General features: G+C 43.2%; 1 protein-coding gene and 1 pseudogene across 1 annotated transcript in view; one reads left to right on the forward strand and one right to left on the reverse strand.

The window, feature by feature from the left end:
* NKAIN3 (sodium/potassium transporting ATPase interacting 3) overlaps positions 1-18,047 on the reverse strand; it is a 253,632-nt gene that overhangs the window by 164,523 nt on the left and 71,062 nt on the right. The gene's annotated exons all lie outside the window — the stretch shown is intronic.
* Positions 5,328-5,446, forward strand: LOC136650156 (5S ribosomal RNA; annotated as a pseudogene).

Consider the following 18,047-nt stretch of genomic DNA (forward strand, 5'->3'; position numbering starts at 1 on the left):
GCATTTTCTTCCAGAATGGCTATTCTTGGCACTGAACTCTGCCTCCCCCCAAAAATGATCAAAGGCAGCTTGAGAAAAGATAAAGTGCAAGCCTAATATGATAGCATTCAAATATCATGCTAATATGAACCATTTAACACAGATTTATTTTAATGCACATACCCCTTGGGTCACATCAACACCATGGAGAGTTTTCCGCGGACAGTAGTGTAAAAGACACAGGAGCTCTCTCTTTTGACACAGAGGTAGTTTGCTCGGTCAATTCCCTTTGCTCCTAAGGACAGAGACCTTATCATGACCAGAACAGATGCTTCCTAGACTGCTTGGGCTGTTTTGTGTCTCTTATATACAAATCAGTTTTGCTGTAAGAACAGGCAAGAAGCAAATTGGGGAAATAAACAAAATGGAAAAATATAGACTCTGTTTTAGAAGAAATGATGGGAAAGGCACTGGGCAGAAGCCCTTTCTGAAGTAACACATTGTGGACAATAACATACAAGCCCGCTGTCAACAGTCTGTCAGTACTTCTCAGGTATTCTGAAATATGAGGCTGGAATAGCCCATACGCATCCCAGACAAAATTTCGGTGGCCTATTTGCGATGATTAAGCCCTCCTTGCAAACAACAACATTCTATTTCAGGTATGATGAATGGCCTGTCAAAGGAAGATACACTTACAGGACTGCTCTAAACTCTTATCTCTGTTACTGCTTACTTGTATTTTGAAATATCCTGTTTGCCTCAATCAAGCTATTAACATAACATAAGAACATAAGAACAGCCCCACTGGATCAGGCCATAGGCCCATCTAGTCCAGCTTCCTGTATCTCACAGCGGCCCACCAAATGCCCCAGGGAGCACACCAGATAACAAGAGACCTCATCCTGGTGCCCTTCCCGACATCTGGCATTCTGACTTAACCCATTTCTAAAATCAGGAGGTTGCGCATACACATCATGGCTTGTACCCCATAATGGATTTTCCCTCCAGAAACTTGTCCAATCCCCTTTTAAAGGTGTCTAGGCTAGACGCCAGCACCACATCCTGTGGCAAGGAGTTCCACAGACCGACCACACGCTGAGTAAAGCAATATTTTCTTTTGTCTGTCCTAACCCGCCCAACACTCAATTTTAGTGGATGTCCCCTGGTTCTGGTATTATGTGAGAGTGTAAAGAGCATCTCCCTATCCACTCTGTCCATTCCCTGCATAATTTTGTATGTCTCAATCATGTTCCCCCTCAAGCGTCTCTTTTCTAGGCTGAAGAGGCCCAAACGCCGTAGCCTTTCCTCATAAGGAAGGTGCCCCAGCCCCGTAATCATCTTAGTCGCTCTCTTTTGCACCTTTTCCATTTCCACTATGTCTTTTTTGAGATGCAGCAACCAGAACTGGACACAATACTCCAGGTGTGGCCTTACCATAGATTTGTACAACGGCATTATAATACTAGCCGTTTTGTTCTCAATACCCTTCCTAATGATCCCAAGCATAGAATTGGCCTTCTTCACTGCCGCCGCACATTGGGTAGACACTTTCATCGACTTGTCCACCACCACCCCAAGATCTCTCTCCTGATCTGTCACAGACAGCTCAGAACCCATCAGCCTATATCTAAAGTTTTGATTTTTTGCCCCAATGTGCATGACTTTACACTTACTGACATTGAAGCACATCTGCCATTTTGCTGCCCATTCTGCCAGTCTGGAGAGATCCTTCTGGAGCTCCTCACAATCACTTCTGGTCTTCACCACTCGGAAAAGTTTGGTGTCATCTGCAAACTTAGCCACTTCACTGCTCAATCCTGTCTCCAGGTCATTTATGAAGAGGTTGAAAAGCACCGGTCCCAGGACAGATCCTTGGGGCACACCGTTTTCCACCTCTCTCCATTGTGAAAATTGCCCATTGACACCCACTCTCTGCTTCCTGGCCTCCAACCAGTTCTCAATCCACAAGAGGACCTGTCCTCTAATTCCCTGACTGTGGAGTTTTTTCAGTAGCCTTTGGTGAGGGACCGTGTCAAACGCCTTCTGAAAGTCCAGATATATAATGTCCATGGGTTCTCCCACATCCACATGCCTGTTGACCTTTTCAAAGAATTCTATAAGGTTCGTGAGGCAAGACTTACCTTTACAGAAGCCATGCTGACTCTCCCTCAGCAAGGCCTGTTCATCTATGTGTTTTGAGATCCTATCTTTGATGAGGCATTCCACCATCTTAGCCGGTATGGATGTTAGGCTGACCGGCCTATAGTTTCCCAGGTCCCCCCTCGTTCCCTTTTTAAAAATAGGCGTGACATTTGCTATCCTCCAATCTTCTGGCACCATGGCCATTTTGAGGGACAAGTTGCATACCTTAGTCAAGAGATCTGCAACTTCATTCTTCAATTCCTTAATAACTCTTGGGTGGATGCCATCAGGGCCCGGTGACTTATTGATCTTTAATTTATCAATGAGGTCTGAAACATCTTCTCTTTTAACCTCTATCTGACTTAACTCCTCGGTCAGGAGGGGCCGTTCGGGCAGCGGTATCTGCCCGAGGTCTTCTGCCGCGAAGACAGATGCAAAGAACTCATTTAATTTCTCTGCCATCTCTAAGTCTCCTTTTATCTCCCCTTTCCCTCCCTCACCATCCAGAGGGCCAACCGCTTCTCTGGCAGGTTTCCTGCTTCTAACATATTTGAAGCTTTTATTATTCCCCTTAATGTTGCTGGCCATGTGTTCCTCATAGTCTCGCTTGGCCTCCCATATCACCTTCTTACATTTCTTTTGCCACAGTTTATATTCCTTCTTATTCTCCTCATTAGGGCAAGACTTCCATTTACGGAAGGAAGCTTCCTTGCCCTTCACAGCCTCTCTAACTTGGCTGGTTAGCCATGCAGGCACCCTCCTGGATTTAGTGGAACCCTTCTTTCTTTGCGGTATACACCTCTGCTGGGCCTCTATTTCTGTTGTTTTAAGCAGCCTCCATGCACTCTGGAGTGATTAGACTCTTTTTACCCTCCCTTTCAACCTCCTTCTAACCAGCCTCCTCATTTGGAGGAAGTCTGCCCGTCAGAAGTCAAGGGTTTTTGTTAGAGATTTGCCTGGTATTCTTCCCCCAACGTGCATGTCAAAACGGATCGCAGCATGATCACTGTTCCCCAATGGCTCAGTAACATTTACATCTCTAACCAGGTCCTGCGTACCGCACAAAATTAAATCCAGAGTCACCTGTCCTCTGGTGGGCTCCGTGACTAGCTGCTCTAAACCACAGTCATTTCGCACGTCAAGAAATCCGGTTTCCTTATCGTGACCAGAACACAAATTGACCCAGTCAATATGAGGATAATTGAAGTCCCCCATGATTACAACCCTGTCCCTCCTTGTCACCTCCCTGATCTGTTTCCTCATTTCAAGGTCCCCATCCGATTTCTGGTCTGGAGGACGATAGCACGCCCCCAGTATTACATCGCTGCACAAGCCTGGTAATTTAACCCACAGAGATTCTACGGTGGAGTCGGACCCACCTTCAATCTCTACTTTGCTGGATTCTATCCCTTCCTTAACATAAAGGGCCACCCCACCTCCAACACGCCCCTGCCTGTCCCTCCTGTAGAGTTTATAGCCCGGGATTGCGGTATCCCACTGATTCTCCGCATTCCACCAGGTTTCCGTTATGCCCACTATGTCAATATTTTCCCTTGTCACCAGACATTCCAGTTCTCCCACCTTTGCTCGTAGACTTCGGGCATTCGCATAATAGCATTTGTACACGGAATGCCCCAGGATGGGCTGCTTATTCGCTCCTTTGTCCCCGCATCCTCTCAGTATGCCAAACTGTCTATCACATCCCATCACACTACCTTTCCCAATTTCTTCTCCTACTCTGCCTTTGTCTTGTTGTTCTCTAACCTCCCCATCCTCATCCCATAGGGATGAGGAGTCCCGAACCGGATGCCCCTTGGCTCCTGTCGGTCTTCCCCCAGGGATCAGTTTAAAAGCTGCTCTGCCACCTTTTTAATGTTATGCGCCAGCAGTCTGGTTCCATTCTGGTTCAAGTGGAGCCCGTCCCTCTTGTACAGGCCCCGCTTGTCCCAAAACGTTCCCCAGTGCCTAACGAATCTAAACCCCTCCTCCCTACACCACCGTCTCATCCACGCATTGAGACCCCTGATCTCCACCTGCCTAGCTGGCCCTGCGCGTGGAACAGGTAGCACTTCAGAGAACGCTACCTTTGAGGTCCTGGCTTTCAGCTTCCTGCCTAAAAGCCTAAATTTGGCCTCCAGGACCTCCCAGCTATACTTGCCCACATTGTTGGTGCCGACATGCACCACAGCCGCTACCTCTCCCCCAGCACTGTCTACTAGCCTGTCTAGACGAGAAGTGATGTCCGCAACCTTCGCACCAGGCAGGCAAGTCACCATGCGGTCCTCACATCCGTCGCAAACCCTCCTCTCTATGTTTCTAATAATCGAATCCCCCACTACAAGAAGCCCCCGACCCCCCTCCCGCCGAGGAGTATCCTGAGTGCGTTCGGATATGGGCCCATCAAATTAGAAATTGTGTATTAAATGTTACATTTCACTTAAAGAAAGAAAAGAAAATCCCTCCTTCAGACTAAATCATATTTTTCATAGTAGTCACTACAACTTCCTTTGGGTACTTTTCGAAGACGTACACTATTACTCTTTGGGGTTTGTTTGCTTGGACATCGATATTCCTACAATCAATCTTCAACACTGAACAGAAGCAAAACGTCACTATTGTTTGCAACAGGTGAATATGTGTGCATATTTTTCATGGAGAATTGTTCACCCTCCATATAAACGGATAATTGATTTTTGTTTCTTTTCAGCTGAAGGGGAAGAGGAGCAAACAGGATATTAGGGAACCAGGGAAATACTGTAATTTGTATAGTGTTTATAGGAACTACTTTCCATCATATTACCTGCTAGATTCACATTCCTGTCTCATTTAACATATAAGACCTGCAAATGTTGAACTTATCATTAACACAATCAGCTGAAAATTAAATTGAACACTCAAAATGACCATATAGGGCCCAACTACAAGTTAAAGAGGAGATTCACAATTAGATAACGCAGTGTATTTCTTTAGTTTAAATCAGATACAGGAAATTCCAATTTTTATTGGAGGAGCAGTGCTGAATGAGGTAGTGTTTAATCCTTAACCTGCCATTTTCCTGATCAAAATTGCACCCCAAAATTGTTATTAGTCTTGTAAGAACAAAATATAGATAATCTGCACCTGTATGCCTCCCCCTTCCCAGGACTAACAGCTACATCAGACCAACAATTTACATTTAAAAAAGAGAACTAAAATGTCTCCTTGACCAGTGTTGTGTTACCCTGCACATGCCCGATCTCGTCTGATCTTGGAAGCTAAGCAGGGTCAGGCCTGGTTAGTACTTGGATGGGAGACCGCCTGGGAATACCAGGTGCTGTAGGCTTATACCATAGTCTTTCCAGACTGAAGGTTGCCAACCAACAATTTGTGCCAATCAATTTCAGAGCTTGCAGAATTGTTCCAAAGTACAACAAAAAATCAGAAGACCCTGTTATGGGTGTCTTGCACAATTTGGTCCTCCTGATAATGCACATTTCTTGACCATGCCAATTAGGAAATTCAACTCAGCTGCCCATAAGAAAATATGGTTTCCAGTTCACTATTCTATTTTGCATGGGCTGTAATTGTACCATGATCTTTTCTCAGTTTTCATGGCAACTAAGGGGCCAATCCTATCCAACTTTCCAGCACTGGTGCTGCTGGACTGCAGTCCCAAGGTAAGGAAACAAATGTGTCCTTACCTTGAGGAAGCCTTTGTGACTGTCCCTCCACCACAGGTTGCAGTGCATGCCCCATTGGCATGGCTGCACCGGCACTGGAAAATTGGATAGGATTGGGCCCCATGTCACTTCTAAATTAATGTATGTATGTAAGGAATATCCATGAAACCTTGCTGATGGGTACTATTACGCATTTCTGAAAAGCAGAAAATTCTCCTTGAAGAAAGAGATTGGTTCAGGAAACAAAAAGATTTTAAAAAACTTGTACCAACAAATCAGCATTTTGAGCAAGACAGGAGACATCATGGGACTCAAAAACAATACAACAATTTGACAGAAGGACATGTGCGTGTAAGCATCAGTCAACTTGGATAAGAAGGAAATTTAAAAGGCCTCACATTCAGAGACATCGGCTTTAAGAAGATGCTCACAGTCTAGTATATACTCAGTTACACTTTGCAATGCTCTCTGACATTTCATTTACAAGGCCATGATATAACAAGCATTTTCCCACATAACAGTAAAGGCAGGAAATATGCCTGCCTCCATTTTTGCTATGTGAAAATCTGTCTTCTATCCTCTACCCTGCTGAGCTGTTCATCCATGGAGATGGAAAAACTGACAGGAATGTGCTAGAGCTACAGCACCAAATCTTGAATCCCAAGTCTCCGCCCCTTGACTCAAGTTGCCCACAAGTCATAACAAGTTGCCCACGAGTCACCCACAAGTCCTGTCATGACTCATCCAGTCTTTTTTCAAGTCATTTTGACTATAGTCTGAGTCTTTTCAAAAAGCAAATCAAGTCGTGGAAGCGCCGAAAAAAAAAGCAAGCAAGCATGCACACACACAAAACAGAGTCGCAAGCACACAAAAAGCAAGCCTTGACAAGTCTACTCTTTTCATTTTTAGGGTAAAACCCCCAAGTTCCGAGTCAGTGACGAAGTTTGTGACACATGTGACTCAAGTCCATAAAAGTCGCGAAAGACCTAAGCTTTTGCTACTAAAGCCTGAGTCATCCAAGTCATGGCCCATCCCTGAAAATGGATGTTACCTTTTTGTCTGTTCAGTTCTTTTAGTTCTCACTAATTCAAACTACAGAGCAGTTCAATGAGTGTCTATCTGGAAGTAAATCTCTCTGTGGTCAACAGAACTTATTCATTAGGAAAGTGCCTTTAGGACTACACTTTAGTGTATTATGGAGTACTGAGTGTACTGTATTGCTTCTCAAACAATGTTCAGAGCAATAAGTAGGAAACAATAAAATATTTGGTATCACGGTTTATTAACTGCAGCCTCAGAATCTCCCAGATGAGTTTCTTCTCTTGCTGGGAAGTTTATATTTAGTTCATGGTCAATAACTCTAAGATGACAGAATAACCAAAGGGCGCAATCCTACCCTACTCTGGAACAGCCAAGCCAAGCAGTTTGCACTGTATCCAGCGCAGGATAGGGGCCCAAGGTGGCTCAGCCAGAGGCAAGGGGAAACTTTTCCCCTCACCCTAGAGTAAGACGCCCTTTCTCCTATGAGTCTCCTCAGACTTGCACCACCTCCTGAAGTGGCGCAAGTTCAAAGAGAGTGGAGTGACTTGAAGCCACTCCATTCTCCCCAGGAATGGGGGTTGGGATCCTGCATAACTGCCAGATCCCAGTCCTGCTTCCCGCTCGCCCACAGGAACACCTCCCTCCCGTCCACCCCAGAGTCTTGTGTCTGCCCAGCTGGGCCGATGCAAGATTTGTGGAGCAAGCTGCCATGGAGGCTGGATTCAGCCTCCGTGTGTCTGCGCACCTCTGTGTGCTGAAGCGGCTTACTCCTGAGGAGGCTCAAACATGCTTTACGGCACATTTGCAATCCTCCTGGATTGTGCTCATTTTCAGGATTGTGCCCAAAGTCATGTAATTTGTACTTAGTGGTTTGGATTCAGAGAATGACAAGCAATACATAATATGTGGGATGGGGTTTTTCCATTCCTTCCTTTATCCCACAAAAAGAAGAATGCTGGGGATCACTCAGGAAAAGTGTGGATATGGTGCAGGGGACTGACAATGGAGAGGGAGGAGTTAGCAGAAATCCCACTCTCTCCTTGACGGAATAGCAGTTCCATTGCACCCATGTAAATACTCATCAGGATCTACCCCATTTTTGTCATGCCACTTTCCCCTCCTGCCATATTAAGGAGACACCAAGTTCTTTTCACAATTTTCAATGACTGCATAGTTTAATATCACTATAATATTCAGAAAAAACCAGAATCTTGTATGAAAACTGGCAGGTAGCTAGCTCACTTCATCATATTTTTAAATGAGTTTAATGTTAATCAGGAAAGAGCAAAAGACCATGAATTTGATCAAATAGCTGAAAACTCAAATGTCAAGAGTTCTAGCTCATTCCAAATCACCCCAGGTATGGACTAAATCAATAAAATTAGGTCAAAGCAGCAGTGGACTCAGCTTTCTCCGAGGGCTGTAAGCAATGAAATTTAAGATGGTTAGCTTTCAAATAAGTTCATGTTATGATGCTTGTTGATCATGTGTCAAGTAAAACAACTGCAATGAGATGCAATTAATGCTTTTCAGTACTAATGTACCACGTTCTGCACAAATAGACATTTCCTTCAAAGAAGGTGACAGTCTTGAATTATGACAACTGGATTACTAGCCAAATTTTTCTCTATTCTTTTTTTTTTTCTGTTGAGCTGATTGCACAATTTTTCATAAGAGTAGCACTGGTAGCATTCAGATCCTCCTTATAATGTTGCTAGCTCCATGTCTCCAAGATTCTTGATTATGCCATCTCTTTTCTACCCAAATTCTTTAAAGGCCCAATTGTATGGTTGCCAGACAGACAGACCACATATGTAGTAGCTGGAACCAGCAAAACAATGGCGATTACACTGTCCTATCTGTTCTATGGAAAAGAGGTCTATCCAGTTATTGGCCTTGCCAGCTGAGTGGAGCTTCACTGCCCAGAAGCAGTATAAAAATGATTGCTGGAGACGCGCGTGCGTGCGCGCACACACACACACACGCACGCAAGAAAGAGCTGTTACCTTTGTGTCTGTCTTGAGGGATTCTAAAAGCATTTGAAAGCAGTGGCTCAGGGAGCAGAGGCTGTAGAGCCTTTTTCCAGGGCTCCGAAAGCCTTATGATACCTTTGGAGCACCTTTAACAGTACATGTGGTTTCCCAACAGAAACCAGCAGTATTGTTAAAGGTGCTCCAGAGGTCTCAGAAGACTTTCAGAGCACTGAGTAGATGCAGCGCAGGGCCTCACCTGCCCCTGGAATGGCTCTGGAGAGTGGGCGGAGGAGGCGACAGCACTGTGGCAGGGGGTGCCACAGCAATGCTGCCCCAACAGGCCTGCAGGTGTGGGGCTTGGGGCTTTTTCCCCCCTGGCAAAATTGCTGCAGCAATCCCTGCCCCTTGCCCAGTTCACAGTTGGGAGAAAGGTTGCCATTGGTCAGGCAGCTTGGCAATGAAGCACCAGAGCGCCTTGGTCACACAGAGCTAAGTCATTAAGACATGTGCTTCTCCCTCCTGCACAGGAAAGTGCAGAGAGTAGTTTAGTCACAGCTCAGTCACGGTGTTACGGCGTGCTGCTTAAGAGAAGGAAGGGGAGGTGTGTGTGGGAAGGTAGTTTGGTGAAAGCCTTGCCTGCAGAAGTTTGATGTATCTCATTTATGCGTTTCTCTCATACTATATTTTGTATGTTCTTTAGGAACTGAATGCTCAACTAATGTGCTTTCTGCTTCACTGCAGAACAGCCTTCTTCCAACAAAGGGAATAAAAACAACACACTTTTTTGAGAACCAAATTTGAGCTAAAAGGGTTTCAGAACATCAGTCTGCTATTGTGGCAAGAGAACCTCTAAGGTTATGCCAGAGATAAACTGAACACAGTAAGAAAAATGTGTTAAAAAGCTCAATTTGCTATCTGAAAGCCTTTGAACAAAGGACATTTCTTGCCTTGGCACAATAGTTACACTGGAGACATCATCCTAATTGGCTTTTGCACTGTGTACGCTAAATATATTTCCTGCTTAGCCTGGCCTTTGAGAAAACAATCTACAATATTTGTAAAAGTTAGAAACATCATGTGAAAATACAGGGAGGAAAAAACTTCACAGTTGGAAACTCAGGAGCTGATTCTGCAAATGTTTCAGTTGTACCGGGCTGAAGAACTCATTTGGATCTCTGCGCTGCAACAAAGCCATTAAGTGGTCTTTGCAAGCAACTGTTCCTGTGATCTCATGACCATGAAAAATATACAAATCAATTACGTCAATCCCTAGTCCAAAAATGGAGTTGTGCTCTTTGTATGCTGCCACCAAGCCTGGCTATGGAAGAGAAGGGTAGTGGCTGCAATAAGGTAAGAAAGCAGCAGGCAGGGGGTGATATCAGGTGCCTCACCGTAGGAGCACAAAGTTCATGAGCTGCTTCTGTTAAGGACTTGCTGAAGAACGACTGAAGCTGCTCTACCAGATGGGATTCCCGACACTTAAATCTGAGTAAGCTCAGACAACCACTTGGCAACCCTTTCACATGGTTATATTCTCATTACTCGGAAGCTCTCTTTCTATGGATAGGTACTCGTTTCTGAAGAGGACCATTCACCACATTGAGCAAGGCCCAAACAGTCTCAACATACTGACTGCAATCAATTATTTGAACAACATGGCTGTCTAAAACAGCCATGTCTCCATTCCCCTTTTCATTCTTACGCTACTTTTTGAAATGACGAAGCCTGCATTCACATTCTAAGTTCTCTCTGGCCTGTGTTCAAAGAGTTCTGTCTTTGACTTTTCAAATACTTTTTTTGCCTCCTAATTAGGTTAAAAGTGATTTCCTGTTTTAATTTCTTCCAGTATTCCTATAGATCCCATCTAAAATGTATTCTTTCAGGACCTTGAGCTCCACCGACCACACGATTTAATAAAGTTAGCCTCCTCATGAAATGGAAGCTAATTTCCCTAACATGATTAACCAAAGGGTGAGTATTCAGCCTGCTGTAATTACTCTTGTATCCAGACTACTAGCCAAATCAATTACCAATTTCAATTATCTCAATTATTGATGTTACTAGATTAAGAGCAAATGGAATAACAGTAGAATACATTTGAGAAATCACTGTTTGCCTTTACTATTAAGATGTGCAAATGAAATCTTATCATTTCTCCTAGTTATAATATCAACCATGTAAATAAAACTAGATAGCAAAATAGAACTCTCCAATATTAAAAACCCCAATATGTTCAAATAGTTCCTGTCCAAAAAATCTACCATAGATACTCGCCTAAAACATGAGGAATTTTTATCAAAAAAAATAAATCTATCATAGACTTCAACCTATCTGCGAGTCAGAGCAGTTCAGGGGTGTTGAAGCAGCCAGAAGAAGCCAGAGAAGTGGCAGGCACATGGCTTGGGCTGGCAACGCCTCTTCCATGCAACAAGCCAGCACATGACTTGGCAGGCAGGCTGCCACTGGGTCTTAAAGCTTGCCATCTACAAACTCAGTACAACTGCAGATGGGGGGGAGGAATTCCCTTCGCTTCCTCTCTCTTCCCTCCCTCCTGGTTGTTCGCCTTGTTTATGTTTTGAAAAACAGTGGTGCAACTCAGACTGTTTTCCCCCTTTCAATCAAGGTACAGGGCAAGCCACAGGTCTTCTTCACAAGCACCTTTCCCTAAGTTTTATCCCCAACTTATCTGAGGTCATGGAACATTCCATGATTTTTGGTTGAAAACCAGCTCTTGCCTTATCTGTGAGATCATCTTATAGGCGCGTATCTACAGTATATACAATATTTTTTTTAATGAACATTATTTTCCAGTAATAGCATGACATGATTCAATTCAAAATTTGTTTATGGTTTCACCATAATATAACTTGTCCATAATAATTTACACATTACACTATACTGAAAATACCAATTTTTCAAGGTGCATGGAGGCCAATGACAATATCTGGGAACCCATTCTGTTTTGCTCCCAGGAAGACAAGAGGAGTCATTTCCAGGATAGAGACAGGTCTGCGAAGACTTGGGAACTAATAATTTTAACATTTTCTTTATTACATTTTGAAGTTGAATTAGAACATTAGTTATAGTTTGAAAAAGGCAAATTATTTCATTCATAAATTCTGAGACATTAATTTGTTTTAGAGGAATGAGAAGCATCCCAATTACTTCATTCACTTGGCACAATTAGGTCATTCCTTATGAACCAGCCCTGTGATGTCTTTTCTCTGAACAAGTTATTAACAGAGGCACAGGATTCTAAAAATAGGATAGGCAAATACATTTCCAGATCTCAGTATAACCTAGATATCTATGTACTCTATGTGCCTGTCAGCCTGCATGGGAGAACTGGAGACCAGATGTGCAACCGAACCAGGAAGATCCATTCTGAAATGTTGTTGGTTCTTGAAAGAGAGAACCTCTATGATTGTAAAAATCCCCTTGAGGGATTTAGAAACACCTGCCTATGTAAACCACCTTGAATAAAGTCAGAGGAGTAATCTGATGACCAGAAAGGCAGTATACAAATACCTAGTTATTACTACTACTACTACTACTACTACTACTACTGGCATATGTTCTGACAATACTTGTCAGAATGAAGTCCTGTGACTAGACTTTCTGGCCCTGTTTGTTCTAAAATCTGATACGCACTATTTTTATGAAACAGTATATGAAGGTGATAAGCTAGCAGTGTCCTCATAAGTTAATTCACAACAGGTTCCCTTGTTACAGTCACACTTCCGGTACATCTCCTGCCAGATACTAGGCCTTTAGCAAAGTCTAGAGAAAAACTGAGTGCAAACACCTGGGTCTTCAGGGGAAATTCAGTCATTTCAGTCATTCAGTAGAGAGAGAGTCAACACACACCCAGGCAGGCAAGTCCAAACTGCTTGTTGCCTGGGTAAAGTCTCAGTCTGAACTAGAAAGCCTACCAACTCAAGAGAAGACAATGGACTGCACAGTGGAAAGGGACAGAAGGCAGACTCAGCTGCTTACAGAAGGAACGGCTGATCTGAAGTCATGTGTTTCATCGCATGAGGCAACAGAGCACAAATCCAATAGTTCCTGGTTCATAACATCCTACATCACTTTACTTTTGCAACTGGAGACCAGATGGTATTTCTCCAGACACCAGTTTGGGTCTGAGTTCTTCAAACTGCCAATCCTAGTTCCTCAACCACCAGCATTCCCCTGACAATATTTTGCTAACTTTATTTCATTCAACGTCACAACCAGATTCATAACTTTCTACTATCGTTGGTGGACAAAGGCTAATAGCCACTGACTTCTACAGACCTGCTTGGTACATTTGTGACAGACTTTTAAAATTCCATCATCATGGCCTCCCACCAGTCTACCCATTGAACAAGTGTGTTTATTCCAGATTAAGGTGAACTGTCTGTACACATTTCTAATGAAGGAGGGGTGAGAAGTCTGCAAGTGGCTGAATACTTTGATAGAAAACTTTGATAGAAAACTGCCCGTCAATGGAGTTACACCTACAGTTACATTTTTTAGATGGTCACTAATATTGTTACAGTTTATATTTTTATCATAATGATGTTCCTGCTGATACCACCATTCCGCAGTATCTTCTTCAACGAACATATTAGCCCACTTTTTCTCTCTAACAGCCAACATTCATGCATTTGTTTGCATGTGAATAATTTATTCACATCTTGGTCCACCAATCAATTTTACTGACATCTAAATGTGAACTAGTCCCAATAACAAGGTCATTAATATTAAAGAAATGTAAAACTAGGCCATGAGTCCCAAGAGCATCACTGAAATTCTTAGTGGGCTAAGGTCTATTTGCATTATCAAAACTAGCAGCGCAGAAATTCAGTGAAGGATATTCAAGGATTACACTAACACATTTCACTTTAGTAGGCTTTTGATGAAGGCTGATTTTTTTCTTCAAATGTCCTGCAAACAGTGAGCTAGCAAATTTGCAAACGACAGTTGTGTCTGCATAGAAAATGACAACATGAAAATGACATTTCTGTGCTTAAACAGAAAGAGTATCACCACATCTTAAATTCAAGTAATGCAAAAAGCATTGTTACTGCTTATGACATACTGGTTATTCCCAGTTCTTTCAAAGTTGAGAGACACATTTGACACTTGAATATCTATTTTAAATTTTGCTATTATCCCACATGTATGATATCAATATCTAACATTTATTTCCAACCATTGGTTCACACTGGCCTCCTTCTAAGAAGATTTATCTTCCTTTCTGCTCATTTTGGAATCTTGATGGACAGATGCCCCTGCACTTGTGACTAGCAAAAACTGTAGGCCAAGAAAAATCCTGCAAGGCTGACATCCCTATGTAGAGGTTGCAAATAAAAAAAGGAGCAAAAACCACTGTTAACCCGTAGTGACCCATCATTCCAATCTCTTGCTGCAATTAGCATAACAAAGGTACTATCTTATAGCTATGACTGATGAACGATGTGGGCTGTGAGGTTACGCTTTCATTTTTCAATAGTTCACATGGAAAATTATTGTAAGAACTGATGATGATATAAACTCACCCTCATGCTAACTCTACAGTTAATTTACAATGCTAAATTCTGTTGACTGTAATTAGGAAATTCAGAATACTTAGAAAACACAGATATCTAGAATTGCCCTTTGCCAATTGTGTTGGTTTTCCAGCAACAACCTGGGTACAGTCTTGACTACTGATGTCTGAATGTTCTCTCTGTTTTTATATTATACAGTATAAGATGCTTGTTGCCAAAATTGGCATGTTAAAAGCATACAGCCTGTCAACATGATCCAGCCCTTGTGTACCCGCAGTGCACTACAGCATAAATCTGAATTTATATCCTTTTGCCCTATATTCATATTTGATACTCTTTATACTCAGCCACTCTTTATAGCCTTCATAGATCTCACAAAGGCTTTCGACCTGGTCAGCAGAGACGGCCTCTTCAAGATTCTCCCCAAGATTGGATGTCCACCCAGGCTCCTCAGCATCATCAGATCCTTCCACAAGGACATGAAGGGCACTGTTGTCTTCGATGGCTCCACATCAGACCCTTTTGACATCCGAAGCGGAGTGAAGCAGGGCTGTGTTCTTGCACCAACCTTGTTTGGGATTTTCTTCGCTGTCCTGCTGAAGCAGGCCTTTGGAACTGCAACAGAAGGCATCTATCTCCGGACCAGATCAGACGGAAAGCTCTTCAACCTCTCCAGACTGAGAGCAAAATCCAAAGTCCAGCTGAAATGTCTGCGTGACTTCCTCTTTGCCGACGATGCAGCTGTCACTACCCACTCTGCCAAAGATCTCCAGCAGCTCATGGATCGTTTTAGCAAGGCCTGCCAAGATTTTGGACTGACAATCAGCCTGAAGAAAACACAGGTCATGGTTCAGGATGTGGACTCACCTCCCTGCATTACAATCTCTGAGCATGAACTGGAGGTTGTCCATGACTTTGTGTACCTTGGCTCAACGATCTCCGACACTCATTCTCTCGATGCCGAGCTAAACAGGCGCATCGGTAAAGCAGCTACCACGTTTTCCAGACTCACAAAGAGAGTCTGGTCCAACAAGAAGCTGACGGAACATACCAAGATCCAGGTCTACAGAGCTTGCGTCCTGAGTACACTTCTGTACTGCAGCGAGTCATGGACTCTTCGCCCACAACAGGAGAGGAAACTGAGCGCTTTCCACATGCGCTGCCTCCGACGCATCCTCGGCATCACCTGGCAGGACAAAGTTCCAAACAACACAGTCCTGGAACGTGCTGGAATCCCTAGCATGTATTCACTGCTGAAACAGAGACGCCTGCGTTGGCTTGGTCATGTCGTGAGAATGGATGATGGCCGGATCCCAAAGGATCTCCTCTATGGAGAACTCATGCAAGGAAAGCGCCCTACAGGTAGACCACAGCTGCGATACAAGGACATCTGCAAGAGGGATCTGAAGGCCTTAGGGATGGACCTCAACAAGTGGGAAACCCTGGCCTCTGAGCGGCCCGCTTGGAGGCAGGCTGTGCAGCATGGCCTTTCCCAGTTTGAAGAGACACTTTGCCAACAGTCTGAGGCTAAGAGGCAAAGAAGGAAGGCCCATAGCCAGGGAGACAGACCAGGGACAGACTGCACTTGCTCCCGGTGTGGAAGGGATTGTCACTCCCGGATTGGCCTTTTCAGCCACACTAGACGCTGTGCCAGAACCACCTTTCAGAGCGCGATACCATAGTCTTTCGAGACTGAAGGTTGCCAATACAAATACATATTTGATATTAAAGGCTGGTGATTTCCTGACCTGGCTGTCTTAAGATTGACCTAAAGCTGGATATTTCTAGTTTGCCTGTCAGCAGAGGTTTACAGGATGCTGAATTGGGCATTTCTGTCAAGTTTCTGACAAGATCTATTGTCTGTGTGATCAACGTTTACTTTAGCAAAAGATAGTGCTTGCTAATGAAAGATTATTCTAGCTGTTCTTGCAGGAATGCTTGCTGTGAAGAAACCAAATACTTTCCTTAGTTCATGAGATGATCAAAGATACATTTGGAGAAAGTCAACATGAAACTAGACTATTCCCTACAGCTCGTCTATCCACTAGAGTCAACTAATGAGTCTTCCATTATATACTCAAGCTTCTGGCCAGCAGGAAGAATTGTTCAGGTTTCTTGCTCAAGAGTTTGGTTCTTATTTGTGTCCACTTACAGACATTGCTACTCACATGTTGCAGAGGGACTCCTGCCCCCCCCCCAAAAAAAAAACACCTTACATCAGCCTAACAAATACCAGCATGAAACTGCAAGGAATTATGTTCTTATGTTCTTATGTTCTTATGTTCTTATGTTCTAAAGCTTCATTAAATAAGCACATATTCCAATCCCACTGATCAACTCTAAACAATGTCAGGTTTGAAACTCTTTACTATAAGATGCATGATAAAGATGCATGATAAATTCATAAATGCATGATAAATGACAAGATGCATGATAAATTCCCTGGCCATTGTCATCCTTACAGCAGAATCCTATGCATGTTTACTCAGAAGAAAATCCTACTGTATTCAATGGGGCTTACTCCCAGGAAAGAGTGCACAGGATTACAGTTTTAGAGAAGGCTCTGAAAAAAGAAGGATTATTTTCTAAAATATATAATATACTGCTACAACATTGAGGAACTATGAGCACTGAGAAGCACTGGAGGAAAGTCTTTTCATTTGCATCTCAGCAGGATTTATAAAAGAGAAAGCAAAAAGGATTGATAAGAAATATAAACTGTAGCCACCTAGGAGGTCATCCTTCCATCTGGTATTCAGCATGTGTCCTTCTATGCTGGTGGTCAGAACAAAAAACTATTAATTGACGCACTTTCCAGATCATGCCCATAGTTAACCAACCATGTGCTGCATGATATTTCTTCTGCTTCAACATCAAGGAGTCAGGGGGTGATCACTCTCCTCTCACCATGAAAAAGGCACTTCTGTAAAAGATTCATCTGAGATAATGCTGTGAAGCTGCTGAACATTTCCATACTGCAACATTCTGACATGCCAAATCATTTCAGCTATAAAGATACACCTTATTCTAATCCTCTAAGATATCATCATGTTAATTTACCATGGAAGATAAACACAGCTAGCAATTCTCACCTTTAAGAAACAAACATAAATTTGGAACAACTATGCTTCCATCTGAAGAGTTTGACATGGACATACCTGACACAACTGTGCCTACTATGGAGAAATCTGATATTTGAACCATAATGTTAACTATATTTTTATCACTTTGCTTTGAATGGTCGGTCAGGGGGATTGTTATGTGCATATATAAACCAATATCCAGTTTTTTTAATACTGTTCATATGACATTAGATCAGCAATTTTCATCCTTTTTCATTCCATGGTGCACTGACAACGTGCTAAAATTGTCAGAGCACACCATCAGATTTTGGACAATTGACAAGGTACACCATGCTGCTGGCTGGGGACTCACATCCCCCAAAGGCCCTCCACCAAACTCCTGCAGCACACCCATGGATCATTCGTGGCACACCAATATGCCGCAGCACACTGGTTGAAAACCACTGAATTAGATAATGGATGGTAAACCTAGAACCCTGGGTGGTAGTGGCAAGAATGGTTGTGTGGTGCTCCTGAACAGAAGCAGCAGACCTCAAGTCACACGAAGGCATGAGCAAATGCACAAGTAGCCAAGATGATCCATTAAAAAAATTCTGATCAGGGACAAGAGAACAGGAACACCTCAAAAATCAC

Source organism: Tiliqua scincoides, chromosome 4 (genome assembly GCF_035046505.1).
Source record: "Tiliqua scincoides isolate rTilSci1 chromosome 4, rTilSci1.hap2, whole genome shotgun sequence".
Classification (NCBI taxonomy): domain Eukaryota; kingdom Metazoa; phylum Chordata; class Lepidosauria; order Squamata; family Scincidae; genus Tiliqua; species Tiliqua scincoides.